The sequence below is a fragment of the Pteropus alecto genome, unplaced genomic scaffold (genome assembly GCF_000325575.1).
Source record: "Pteropus alecto unplaced genomic scaffold, ASM32557v1 scaffold79, whole genome shotgun sequence".
Classification (NCBI taxonomy): Eukaryota; Metazoa; Chordata; class Mammalia; order Chiroptera; family Pteropodidae; genus Pteropus; species Pteropus alecto.
This window is the reverse complement of record NW_006494612.1, coordinates 17,271,149-17,284,797: the sequence shown is the minus strand read 5'-3', so window position 1 is coordinate 17,284,797 and position 13,649 is coordinate 17,271,149. Positions and strand designations below refer to the sequence as shown.

The 13,649-nt window shown below is 31.4% G+C and overlaps 1 pseudogene; it reads right to left on the bottom strand.

Annotated features, from left to right (window-relative positions):
- Positions 1-13,150: 13,150 nt before the first annotated feature.
- Positions 13,151-13,269, bottom strand: LOC112474429 (annotated as a pseudogene).
- Between the last annotated feature and the right edge of the window lie 380 nt (positions 13,270-13,649).

Sequence of the window (13,649 nt, the reverse complement as noted above, 5' to 3'; positions counted from 1 at the left end):
TGGAGGATCACTCTTACTGACAGGAGGGTTAAAAGTCATTAGTTCCCTTAAGTTACCATGTAAGCTTTTTCCTAAATTTAATATAGTTTGATTAAATATCATATTTGGAACTTTAAATTGTCAGTCACATAGAACTTGAAAATACATAACAATACTAGAAGTGGTAAGAAAAAAAGAAAGCTCTTGAAGGATACGGACTTTGCCAGGTACAAGATCCTCTCTCTTCTCCTTCCTCCTTCCTTCCTACTATCCACTGTGATATAAAATAGCATAATTATCTGTGTGTGTAACAAGGAAAACAGTTTTCTTTTGTATTTTTATATTTAGATAAAAATTTGCCTTATGTTAGATTTTGTGCTTTGTGTTGGATTTTATGTATATATCATATACATAAAAAAACTACATATTTTGTTTCTTCAGAGAAGGAAAACATTCATAAAAGCAGGTGCTAAATCAATCCTATTAGATTATATACCCTTCTACACCCTACCTTGCACACAATAGTATGGTCATGTGGTCACTAATTACGTGTTATACAGGGATCTAGAAGAGAAGCAGCCTGTTTTCGAACAGGGAGCAAGAGAGAGAGTAATATGGATGACATAGAAGAGGAGATGTGAGGCTAATAAGCCCGATGAGGTGTTTGTTAGACCCCAATATAAGAGGATACACGTGGGAAAACAACAAACAGACAATAAGGTAAAAACAGTGAATAGCTGGAAATGTTATTTATCATAAGGGAGGGAGTTGTCATAGAACAGTTAAGATTTTCATTGATGTAAAAGAGGCATTGAGCCTTGTAGCTCCAGAAAGAATAAAATAAAGGCCTGGAGGTGTAAGCAGACTGATGACTGAAAAATAAGCTTCATGTTGAAGAGCATTGAAAAGGAATGCTGATTAACTAAGGAGACATGAGGTAATGGACCATTGTAAAAGCCAGGCTGAGAAGAGTCAATTTGATGTGATGAGAAATGGCAAATCATTGACATAGCATATAAGGAATCTAAAAAATAACAACATGGACTTTATAGATACACAGACATGATCATTTCTAGTTCTGGCATTTTACCAGCTATTTGATTTCGGACAATTTATTTAATCTCTCTGATGCTTGATTTTTTTCTTCTATAAATAACAATAATATCTATAGTATATTGTTGTAAGCATTAAATATGCTTACTTGTGCAAAGCACTTGGCTTATTTTAATAGGTACACAATAATCATTACTGCATTCTTTCTTTAGCAGAGTGTTTTGTAGTCTAGAATATTAAGACATTTAGTCAATGAAGAACATTAGAGATTGAATTTAGTAGAGGTAATTAGTAGATAAAAATATAGAAAATGTATTTTAATATCCCCAATGGTTAATGGACATTATTAATAATTTAGCATTGTCTCTAAGACCAAAATTGATTATCACACAAAATAGTTCCTTTTCATTTCAATCTTAACAGATAGTTTATTTATGTGAATGGCACTATGCGCTCGGTATCCTCATCCTTTTAGAAAACATAATGATGATATTTGGCTTTATGAATATTTTGAGTGTTATACATTATCCTTTCCAAGAACCATTCCTATAGTCTTTGAGCCTTAACAGATTTACTGAAGAGAACTAGTTCTGCTTTTAACACAAAACATTTCACTATTAAAAGGGTGACCTGCTTTTAATAAATACCAAAATTACTGTTGGCTTTAAGTACTCTCTATGCAACTGAATACATTCTTGTGTGTATTCAAGTTCTGAAACCTAATACAGACTGTAAAATGGTCCAAATCCTCTAGCAACTACTTTTGTTTGTACAAATAGTGTCAAGAAAACTGAAAATATATTTCGAAACTTTTACATTGTCATTGTTATAGCATAACTTGCTATCGTTATACTTTTACTAACTAGGAGTGGAAATAATAGCAGAATTTAATTAATCAGAAATTAGCTGGGCTATCTATATTACAGGTAAGAAAGTTGTTCTCAACAACTCTCATATTTTATAAATTTCAAAGTACCAGGTTAATTTTACTAAATTAATGTATTTCCTGCATCTACTCAAGTGAATTTATATTAAGTATTATTGAAAGAAATGTCTTGATTTTTAATTTAACTTTCAGTGGTAGAGTTAGGTTGATTCTGCTCTTGTTTTAAAATAATTGTTTGCATATTGAAGTAGAAATGTTAAATCTGCCTCGATGTTTTTTCCACATCTCTTATTGGGCAATGTGATATCAACTTTCCACTAATTGAAACATCTCTGACCTAAACTCAAAGTGCAGTTTGATTAAACCTGATTAATCAGTGTGTACATGACATAAACTGAGATAACCATATTCCTTCCCCTGGGAATATAAAAATAGTGTATAGAAACTAAGCAAGGAAGGTTATTGAGGCTTGGGGCAGATTTCAGGGCAGCTATAAAAGACCATGTGAATGCAGTAAAATCAGCTCTGTGAACAGAGAGGCATAAAAAATGCCAGCATAGATAGAGTCGTGTGGCTGCAGAAGGAAAGAAATGAAGAGATTAACATTCTTGCTTCTTGAACAACATAACAGTCCATCATTGCGGAATGATTTTGGCTCTGCTCAACTTCCTTCTATTTGGATTCCATGATGTTCTTTTGATTTTTTTGTATAATCAATCTCATATACTATAGCAGTTTGAGGTTCTTTTTTTCTTATAGTCAGATGGTACTCGAGTAACATAAAGGCAATGAGTACCTTACAGATCTTCCATTTTTAAATATACTATAGTATTCTGAAAAATAAGTGTGGCATAGGGAAAAGTTTTATAATTTATATAAGGAACAAACTTTTATTTGAAATCTTAAGCATTGCTTTTCACCAGTTCTACTCTGTCTCTCCTTCTTACTAGCTCCCTTCTCAACCTCCGCCCACCACATGTGGACACATACCCAGGTTCTAGAAAATTCCCAGAGATATTAATTTGAAAGTAGATGGTCCTGTGGTAAGAGTCATGGAAAAGTCAATATGTAGTAGGCCATTGTTATTTCCAATAAGATAAATACTGGTGACGGGAGAAACTGTAGGGTTCATCCATCAGTTTATTCCACTCTAGATAACACAATATTGTTCAATGTGCATTCAAATTTTGGAGCATCTCAGAAATCTTACGACTGGCTCAATTCTAATCCTTAGAGTCTAACTCGCACTCTAGTCTAAGAAATCAAGTAATGAGTAAAAGTTGGAAAACAAATAATGAGTAAAAGTTGTAAATTTCATGAAAATAAAATTACAAGTCTATTTATTTTCAAGATTTTTTTCTAAAATCAGTAAACTAAAGAAAAGTCAATTGGGAGAAACTCCATAAAATAACAAATGAAGCATATAATTTCAGCATCACCTATTACACATTATAAAGCATTCGCAGATAAACATATTCTATATCTTTAATTATGGCTACTCCAAAATTTTCCAAAAACTGGAGTTCCTAGTCCTTATGTTTTATATCCAGACATGATTTAAGCTATTAGAAAAATGCGTACCTTTCACCCATTTGGGGATGAGGGCTTTGTTATTATATTAAAATTATAAAATCACAAGAGGTCTAGTGGTAACTGAAAATGATTGTAATTGCCTTGTAATAGGAAAATTTCCAAACTTCTTCCTTAATGTGGTTGCAATTTTGAATACTTGGTGTGAGAGAGTCAGTGTGGTAAAGATATGAAATACTTAAATTTCTCTACCAGAAGAAAGACCTAGAGTAAAAGTCTTGAGTTGTGCAAACAATTCATCTTGGTCACTGCTTAGAAGATTTATACAAATGTAGAAATGCTAAGAGGTTATTTTCCTCATCTTTTGAATACAAAATATTGGAAGGAAACTTTGGCCGTGTCTTCAAAGAGCAAATATCACTTGTGTAAACAATACCAATCCAACAGAGGGAGCTAAATGCACAGAGGGATTGGAGAGATGGCAAAGATATCAGATTACAGTCAGGCATACATTTTACTACCTAAATCTGAGTCCAGCCCTCCCTCAGAAGAGCCCATTGACCAGATCAGGAATGGACAGTTGACTCGCAAGCCCACTGTCATGCCTTCCCTCATTACTAAATCTCCATGTTTTCCTTTTTATCCTACTCTTCCTTTTGCTTGTCTTATTTTCTTGATGCATCTTCTCTTCTTATTTTCTGTCCTTCTTTTTCCTACCTACTAGGAAAGACAGAGACTTCCATGGCTATTATTTATTGCCATTATTAGTACTTAGGCCATATAGCAGGATGCTATATATCGAATTTCACCTATTTTTATCATGTCCATGTTAATAGTATTGAAATTGGAAGATGACCATCAAAAGTGAAAAGAGCACTTATTCTAACTATACCATTTATATAAGAATAAGCACCTATTTTCAAGATCCTTTTTAATAGAATCTTATATATAAATGTGTGTGTATATGCACAAGAATATAATTTTGGCATTAAGGCAAGTCCTAGATAATTGTAAAAAAGACAATTATATAAGTTTATATATTAACAGGTATTTTATAATCATACTTACTTAAGGCATTCTTTCCCCCACCCCATTGGGGATTTTGTCATTATCAAGGAATTGCAAATTTCATAGTGAGGGAAGCACATGCATACTGAAAGAATTTTATTTGCTACCCTCCGTGGATAGAGGCTGATAATGAACTGTTATGAGTAAAATTTAAAGAGATTTAATGGAAGTAATGAGATCCAAAAGTGGCAAAGACCAAAGCAGCTTTCAAACATCAGAGAAAAATGAGTGTGGTTATCATAATAATCTTCAGGGCTAGATAAGTAATCAGTAAAATTTTAATTGCAGAGATCTTTGATAGTAGCTAATTGATCATCGGACTCCAAGAATAAGTATAAAGCCTGCCTTCAGTCATCAAAGTGAAGAGTTACATTATCTTACCCAGTTTTATGACTTGACCCAGTTAGTAAACCTCAAAGCCCTTAAATGATAGATTAAAAAAAATGCACTTAATGAAAAACCTATATTGTGTGTTGCACTCTTTTTTTTTTTTCCCAACTTTATTAAGTTTGACATTTTTACACAAGGATATCCAGTTTTCCCAACACTATTTATTAAAGCAACTATTCTTTCCCCAAAATGTGTTTTTGGTTCTTGTATCAAAAATAGTTGACTATATAGTCATGGATTTACTTCTGTGCTCTCTATTCTGTTCCAGGAGTCTATGTGCCTGCTTTTAAGCCACTACTAAACTGGTTAGATTACTAAAGCTTTGTAATATAGTTTAATATCAGGAAGTGTGATGCCTCAACATTTCTTTTTCTTTCTTAAGATTATTTTGGCTATTCAAGGTTTTTTGTGGTTCCATACAAATTATACTGTAGCTTTATCCATTTCTGTAAAAATGCCATCGGAATTTGATAGAGATTGCACTGAATCAATAGATCGCTTGAGGTAGTATAAACCTTCTCACAATATTAATTCTTCTGATCCCAAAACACGAAGTGTCTTTCCATTTATTTGTGTGCATTTTTCTTTATGTCTTTGGCTGGATTTTGCTATGTGCCACACACATGCCTTCTTTTTCTCTTTATTTAGACTCCACTTTCTACCTTGTACACATAAATTTACCCATCTTTAGAAGTAGACTTCAGTTCTATTTCTTCCATGAACCTTCTAATTACTCCAGCTCACAATGTCTTTGATTCTCAGAAATTCTTTTCCTCTCATAGTTTCTGGAGTTGCCCTCATGCTTCTCAAACTTAGCCATTTAGATACACAACCGATAATCTAGAGGTTTTAGAAATCATAAAAATATACATATATACTTTTATGGAAATCATTTTTTTCTCTAAGACTTTGAGGGCAGAAAAACAATGGAAAAAATTCTTGGACATTTTGTAGACTGCAATAATCACATGATGTTTAAACAAAAACCTTGGGTTTTAAAGACATTTTGTTCTACTTAATGGTAATTTCTGGCCGCATTCTCCAAGGATGTCTATTGTGTTTCCCTCTGCCATTTGTAAATGTTCAATAAACATTTGTTGTATGTTGAGATCCTTTTAGTCTCCTGTTTTGGTCTGCAGGAATTTCTTTCCCCATTCCTTTTTCAACAGTGCCATGAAACTCTATATTCAGCATGATTGTAGGATGCTAATATGAATCGAACAAAAGTAACTGTATACTGGATTATATGATAATAGATAAGAAAATGCTTTCTATTGAACCCTCATTAAACATCAGGCCAAGTCAGCTGCTCTATATTATGTTAAAGTATATGAAAATGTCATATTTATAAGTGAAAATGGTAAATTATTAGCAATTTTATATGGTTCAACCCAATGATTTTCTTTCTCTTTTCATAATCCCTAGTCTGAAAGAAATTTTAATAGAAAAAAATAGTTTCAAGATTATGACTCTCTCTCAAACACACTCTCAACTTCTTCCTTAATGCCTTCTCCCCTATTCTCCTGTGTTATTTCAGAATTTTGAATTTTCTAGTTTCATCAATCAACCATCAGGCCAGCATTTATTGTGGAGTTTTATTTTCCATTCTAATATACTAATATGCTATTTACAATAATGGAGCTCAAATCTCTGTCATCTACTGGCTAAATACATTGGCTCACCCTTAGCTTAGTTTCAATGGCAACATAGTTGTATTCTAACCAAATCAAATTTTTTTATCCTGTCCTCTACAATAACACCATGAATGTTACTGTTTTTGTACAATTTATACTAAACAATTGCTCATTAATATGACTCACATACTGAGGCATGATGATGAATCATGGTATGACTCATAATAAATCTCTTTACCATAATTTATGAGACTGCTTTTCTACATATGTAATATTAAAATAGAAGATGTCCTCTCAGTTCATTGCACTAACCATGAAAAAAAACCTTAAATTTGCTGACAGGCATTTTTGCAAGGCATTTAATACTTTTAAGTCCAAGTAAAATATTTTTCCATAGTGATTTTCCAGCATTTATAGGATATTTGAGAGATTCTTTCTCAGATAAGGTCTGTATTTCTTTTCTAATGCAACCCTCGCAATTTTTCAAATTAAACTATTATGACAAGCCAAATCATTATTATATTACTATTATTTTTAGATTTATTTATCAAAGTAATTACAAATGTATTAAAATTCTTGTAGATTAAAAATTCCCATTATGTCAATTTTCTTATTAAATTTTTAATTTAAAAACTTAGCAAAAGGAATCATAAGCTTAAAACTAAGATGTTTGAGCTTGGATCAGAGTTCTAGGAGGCTCCTCAAATTCTGTTATCCCTTTATTCTATATTATACTAATATATTTAGCTGAGAAAAAAATGCTAAATTATTTTGTACATTTTATATTATGCAAATAAAATTATTACTTATATTGAAAAGTATGCATATGTAATGATATAATAAATTAACTTACATAAATATTATTTAAAGAAGTTGGATAAAATCAAATTTAGGGTGTCAAAATTTACCCAGAAAAGTTTTTTTTAATCAAACTTATTTTGGAATTTACATAATAATCTGAGGTTAAGAAATTAATACATTTTTTCAACATCTACCATATGCATGATTTATAAGAAAAGCTATTTTTTGCATGACTTCCTAGAAAAACATTTTTCTAAATTCCAGAAACTGTGTGTACTTTAGACATTTAGAAACTTAATTATTTTGGGGGCATAACCAGCCTAAACTTATGGTCTTTTAGATAATTGCCTAAGTCTAAAACAAATTGTCAGTTTTATCTTAAGAAAATATAAAGGTTTATAACTGACAATTGACCAGAAAGAAACTAGATTCCCATTTACTTTCCAAAAGCCCACCATGATTTTTCAATGGTGTTAAGTGACCAGAAGTTCTAGGAAAATTTGTAAAAAAAAAAAGTCAGTTTGACATGATGAGGAAAATTTTTGCCTTGAAAGTGTTGACAGAAGGAAAAGAGACTGATGTTAAAATCTAACCAAGCCAAACTCTGATAGAGTATGGTCAGGAGGTGATGATTGAGAAGATTCAGCATGTAATACTAAGATGAGGAATGTTTTATTTTTTGATAGTAAAAAGCTAAAAAAGCGTTTTTAAATAATTAAGTTAACATATCAGACCATAAAATGAAAACTAATTTAATGATGGATAATCTCAGAATATTAAATATAGTTTTGTTTTATTTGATAGTTCTTTGTAGCATGAGTCATAAAATCTTCACAACACATTTAAAATCTTTATAAGAGTCGGCATGGGTTTTCTAGAGTAGTTAATCATCCATATATAAAAAAGAATACAAAGAAAGGCAATAGATATCATTTAAACTTCTAATAGATTTCACATAATGAACTATAGTGCTGAATAGGAACAGATATACATTTGTATTTGAGAATGCTGTTAGAAACGGTATAACAAAATTTACTATTATTCATCGATATTTATTTTCCTCTGTGTTATCTCATTTAATTAAAGTAGAATGATGGCTTCTATTACAGTGTCTACAAAACTGTACCTTCAACTGCATTTCAATTTTATGAGCTATTAATTTCTGTTCATTCTAAAGTGATGTATTAGAGACATATTATGTGTCCATTTTTATTTGGCTTAAAACTTTTCTTTGAACCTTATCCACACACAGAAATAAACAATCACTTACAAAGAGATTAAATTTTAAAAAAGAAGAGGGGAGAGTGAACAAAATCTGATCTTGGAAGAGAAACTTTAAAGATAGCATATTTCCCCCCCTTTTTTTAAAGAATTGAGACAAGCTAGTTAATTTAACAATTTCCTGATCTTTCTCTTATTTTTACTCCTTTTTCTCTTACTGTCTTTATTCATTAACTATGTTTCTTAGTAACAAGTCTTTGCTGTATAATAATTTTCAACTTTGCTACAAACTCTGGTTTAATTTCCTAGTAATCTGAGAAGACAACCACAGCTGCAATTTTGAGGCAGACAGTGATTCCTAATACTGGCAGTTTTCCTGAAAAGAAAAAGGAAATATAACTACTTCCACAAGTTTACCACAAATAGTAAGCCTGTGGCAAATTCAAAAATTTGTATACAATTACCATTAAGTTGAACAAAAGCATCTTACCCCTAACAATAGCTATTTTAAATGGCTAAAATAGGAATTCAGGCAATTCCAACTCAACATTTTATATAAAATATTTAATGAGAAGCTTTTAATGGAAATTAATATTTAAGCCCAATGTTTCTCAAACTGGAGTTTGTGGATTCCACAGGCAAATGCAAATATATTCTCAGGGCCTATAAGTTCTCAAGTTTGACAACCATTAATTATAATCAGTTAATGAACACATAATAGCTATAAGGTTTCTTAAAATTTTAAGGATAATTTATGTCTAATCTTCCACCATAATACCAACAACGTAATTAACCAGTATTTAAATATTAGTAATTTAAATGATAAAACTGCATGTTTAGTATTTTGAGGAGCTGCTTAAAGTTGTGCTTTTAACTTGTGCAAAATTCCTACCAAAGTAGAGCAACTAAGTAAAAGTAGATAATTGAGCTAATCTCTATCTTGAAAAATTATTGACCTCAAATAAAAAAATATCTGGATAAAGACTAAATGCACAGAGATAGAAGATGATTCACTAAGAAGAATGTGAGTTGACATCATCAAGATGGCAGAATAAAAAGTACAGGAACACTAATTTAATAAAGATGTGTGGACCAAAATACCTTTATGAGAGGTATAGATTTCAGTTAAGAAGTTGCTGGTCCCTAGATTAATACAAAACAAAGAACTGAATTGAAATGAAGAAGAATACTTTCGCTTTACCTGTGTCAGTCCCTCCCATAAGCCAGCACATCTTGGCACCAAGATAGATCAATCTGGCTGACAATTTCTCCCTCTGGGGAAAGATAGAGTGGAGCATGCATCCAAAATCCCAGGCCTTCCACTCAACTGGCTAGGAACTGTTTTCTGTCTGTCTTGCCTCACACAGAACACTAAGAATTCTGGCACAGTCCAGATGTCTGGGGTCAGTTAAAAACAAAGAAAAGGGGAGGGCAACTTACTGTTGCCAGCAGGTCTCTGAAATTAGGAGAAGGCACACAATCCTAAGATCTCTCCCCAAAGAGGGCGAGAGGAGTGAAGTGTGCACATCTATAAAAAAGGTTTGAGAGACTCCCAGAATCTCAAAAGACAAAAGACATTCTGGAGCTAAAGACTATAATAACTGAACTGAAAAATTCGCTAACTTCAACAGTGGCTGGATAGAACAGAAGAAAACGTCAACTACCTCAAAGACAGTTTATTTGAAATTACTCAAAGAACAAAAAGAAAAAAAAAAGGATTAAAAAAGAGCGAAGAAAGCCTATGATACTTATGGGAACCATCAGTTAAACCAACGCCCTCATTATGGGATTCTCAGAAGGAGAAGAGAGAAAGGAACAGAAAGATTATTTAAAGAAATAATGGCTGAAAACTTGAGGAGAAAAATGGACATCTAAATAAATGAATCCTAAAAGATTACAAATAGTATGAACCTATATATATTGACACCAAGGCTCATTATAATTGAACCATCAAAAATCAAAGACAAAGAGAATTTTGAAAGTAGCAAGAGAAAAGTGATTTATTATACACATGGGAACTTCCACAGGACTATCAGTGAATTTTAAAGCAGAAAGTTTACAGAAGGAAATGGGGTGATATATTTAAAGTTCTGAAAGACAAAAAACTGCCAACCACAAACATTATATTCTTGGACAGCAAAGCTGTCCTTCAAATATGAAGAAGAGATAGACTTCCCCAAATGAACAAAAGCTGAGAGAGTTCATCACCACTAGCCTTATAAGAAAGGCTAAAGGTAATTATCCAAATTAAAATGAAAGGATATTAATGAGCAACATGAAAGAAAATGAAAGTATAAAACTCACATATAAAAGTAAATATATAGATAAATAAAGAATATTGTATTACTTTAATGATATGTAAATCAATTTAATTTTAGTATAAAAGTTAAAAAATTATAATATAAATATTCGTGAATGAATACACAATATAAAAAATATAGATTGTGACATTAACAACATAAGGTGTATGGGGGTGTAAAAGTGTAAAGTATTTGTATGCAACTGAAGTTGAGTGGTCATCAGCTTAAAATAAACTTATAACTATAACATATTTTATATAAGCCTCCTGATAACCACAAAGAAATATCCATGAAGATACACAAAAGAAATAAGAAAAGGAATAAAAGCATATCACTAAAAAAATAAATAAAAATCAATGAAACACACAAAAAAGACAGCAAGAGATGAAAAGGGAAATGAAAGAGCTACAAGACAGACAAAAAAATTAATAAGGTAAAAAAAAGTAAGTGCTCCCCCATCAATAATTACTTTAAACACAAATAGATTAAACTTCCCAGTCAAAAGACATAGAGTGGCCAAATGGATAAAAGAATGACTCAGCATATGTCTACAAGAGACTCACTTTAGATTTAAGGACACACATTGGCTAAAAGTGAGGAAATGAAAGAAGATGTTCCATGCAAATAGTAACTAAGAGAGAGCAGGGTCAAAAACTATGACTAGGGACAAAGAAAGACATTATATAATGACAAAATGATCAATTCATTAGGAAGCTATAACAATTATTAATGTATATTCACCCAACATCAGAGAATCCAAAATATAAAGCAAATATTGTATACTGAGTAATATGTAATATATACTACTATAAATATATAGTACTTTGTGCAAGTAAATTAGAAAATAATAACAAAAAGATGACTAGAAGTTCATAAGTTTGAAAATCGAGAAAACATTTCTAAATAAGAAGATAGACATTACAAATTTTCATGGGAATTAGAAAATATTTGGAGCTAAAAATATTTTATTTAGTAAACAAAATATGAAAAACACTACAAACAAAAGGATTTGGATACAGCTATAGCAGTGCTTAGGACAAAAGTACAACTTTGTTTCTATTAGAAAAAGATGAGGGCTGAAAATTAACTAAGCATTCAAATAAAGAAGTTTAAAACATAAATAAAATAATAAATTAAAAATAGTAGAAGGAAGGAAATAATAAAGATAAGAGTAGAAATTAATAAAATATAAAAATAAAACCATAAACTTTTTTCATAGTAAAATTAATAAACTCTGGAAAAACCTATCAAGGTGAATCAAAAGAAGGAACATACACAGTATCAAATGTAAAAAATGAGAAATTATAGCTACAGCTAAGAAATAGGTAATATAATACTATAAACAGATTATGGAAGTAAATTTGAAAACTTAGATAAAAGGATCAAGTTCCTAGAAAAATATAATTTATCAAATTGACTCAAGTAGAAATACAAACGCAAACTATTGCTAACCATTAAAGTAAATGAATCAAGAAATTCTTCCTCTAGAACTTATTTCCCACAAAATGTTCTGACAGATGTCAGGAACTAAGAATATTTTCTGCAGAGGTGGTATGTAAAATAGAATTTAAAAAAATTTACAAAAGTATATATATATAAATTAACTTAAAAAACAAAAATATTGGGAGAGAAAACTAACTGTTCAATGACAGTCCCATAATTAAGAAATTTAGATTGTTTTCTTCAATAGAATATTAAATATCCATTTAAATATTTCTGACTTTACTTTTCTTACATTGCATTTTCTGGTAACACTCAAATTCTAACAGTTTATCTGTGAATTGCCTGGTATTAGTTCATATTTGGGAAATTTAGCATGTGTTCATTCCTGAGATGTGGCAGTCAGAAAAAAACTATTGCAGGCTGGAAACATTGATTATAAAGTGATAAGAGAGCAACAGACGAGTAATGTTCTAGAGTGGATAGAGCATTAAGGTGACAACTGACAACCAGGGTGGATGTGAGAATGCATAAGCATTCCTCCAGGACCTCAGAAATGCTTGGGGAGCGGAGCCTGCTAAAAGACTTTTTGCTGACTGAACAAGATTCTGGGCTTTTAATATTTGGGCGTTAATGTGAGAGAGAGTCTGGAAATATTTATTTTACATAAGAAATATGCATGCAACTTAGTGCTAAATGCAAAATTAACCTGATACTAATAATGATCATATGTTTATTTGTTTTTATTTATTTTATTATTTTATTTTTTAAGCGAGGCAACCCTTGTTTGACCTCACAGATTGCAAGGACCTTGCCAGTTTACAATTCCTTATTTTTTCATGTTTTTACGCCTACAGCACCTGGTCTTCCTAGGTGGTCTCCCATCCAAGTACTAACCAGGCCCCGCCCTGCTTAGCTTCCGAGATCAGACGTAATCAGTCTCGTTCAGGGTGGCATGGCCATAGACAGACCATATATGTTTTTAAATTGATCTGATAGCATCATGGTCATATTATGTTTTTAAAGCCTACATATACAAAAGAACTTCCTTGGAAGGAGATACAAAGTGTTAGCAATAGTTATATATGCGTGGCCAGATTCATATTTTTCTTCCTTCTTTTGATTTTCTTTGTTTCCCAGTGTTTTTAAATGAGCATATAGAGGAATACTAATTAGAAAAAATTCAAAACAATTCAATTGCTTAGAGCAAGCAAAAGAAAGAAGGCAAAAACCCTTACAGAACAGTGCCTGACTAGACACCCTTCTCTAAACTGCATGCTCTATACTACATAGCCTTTTACCTTAGATCTAAAGAAATAAACAAAAACTCAGCTTGTGCTGAACCAG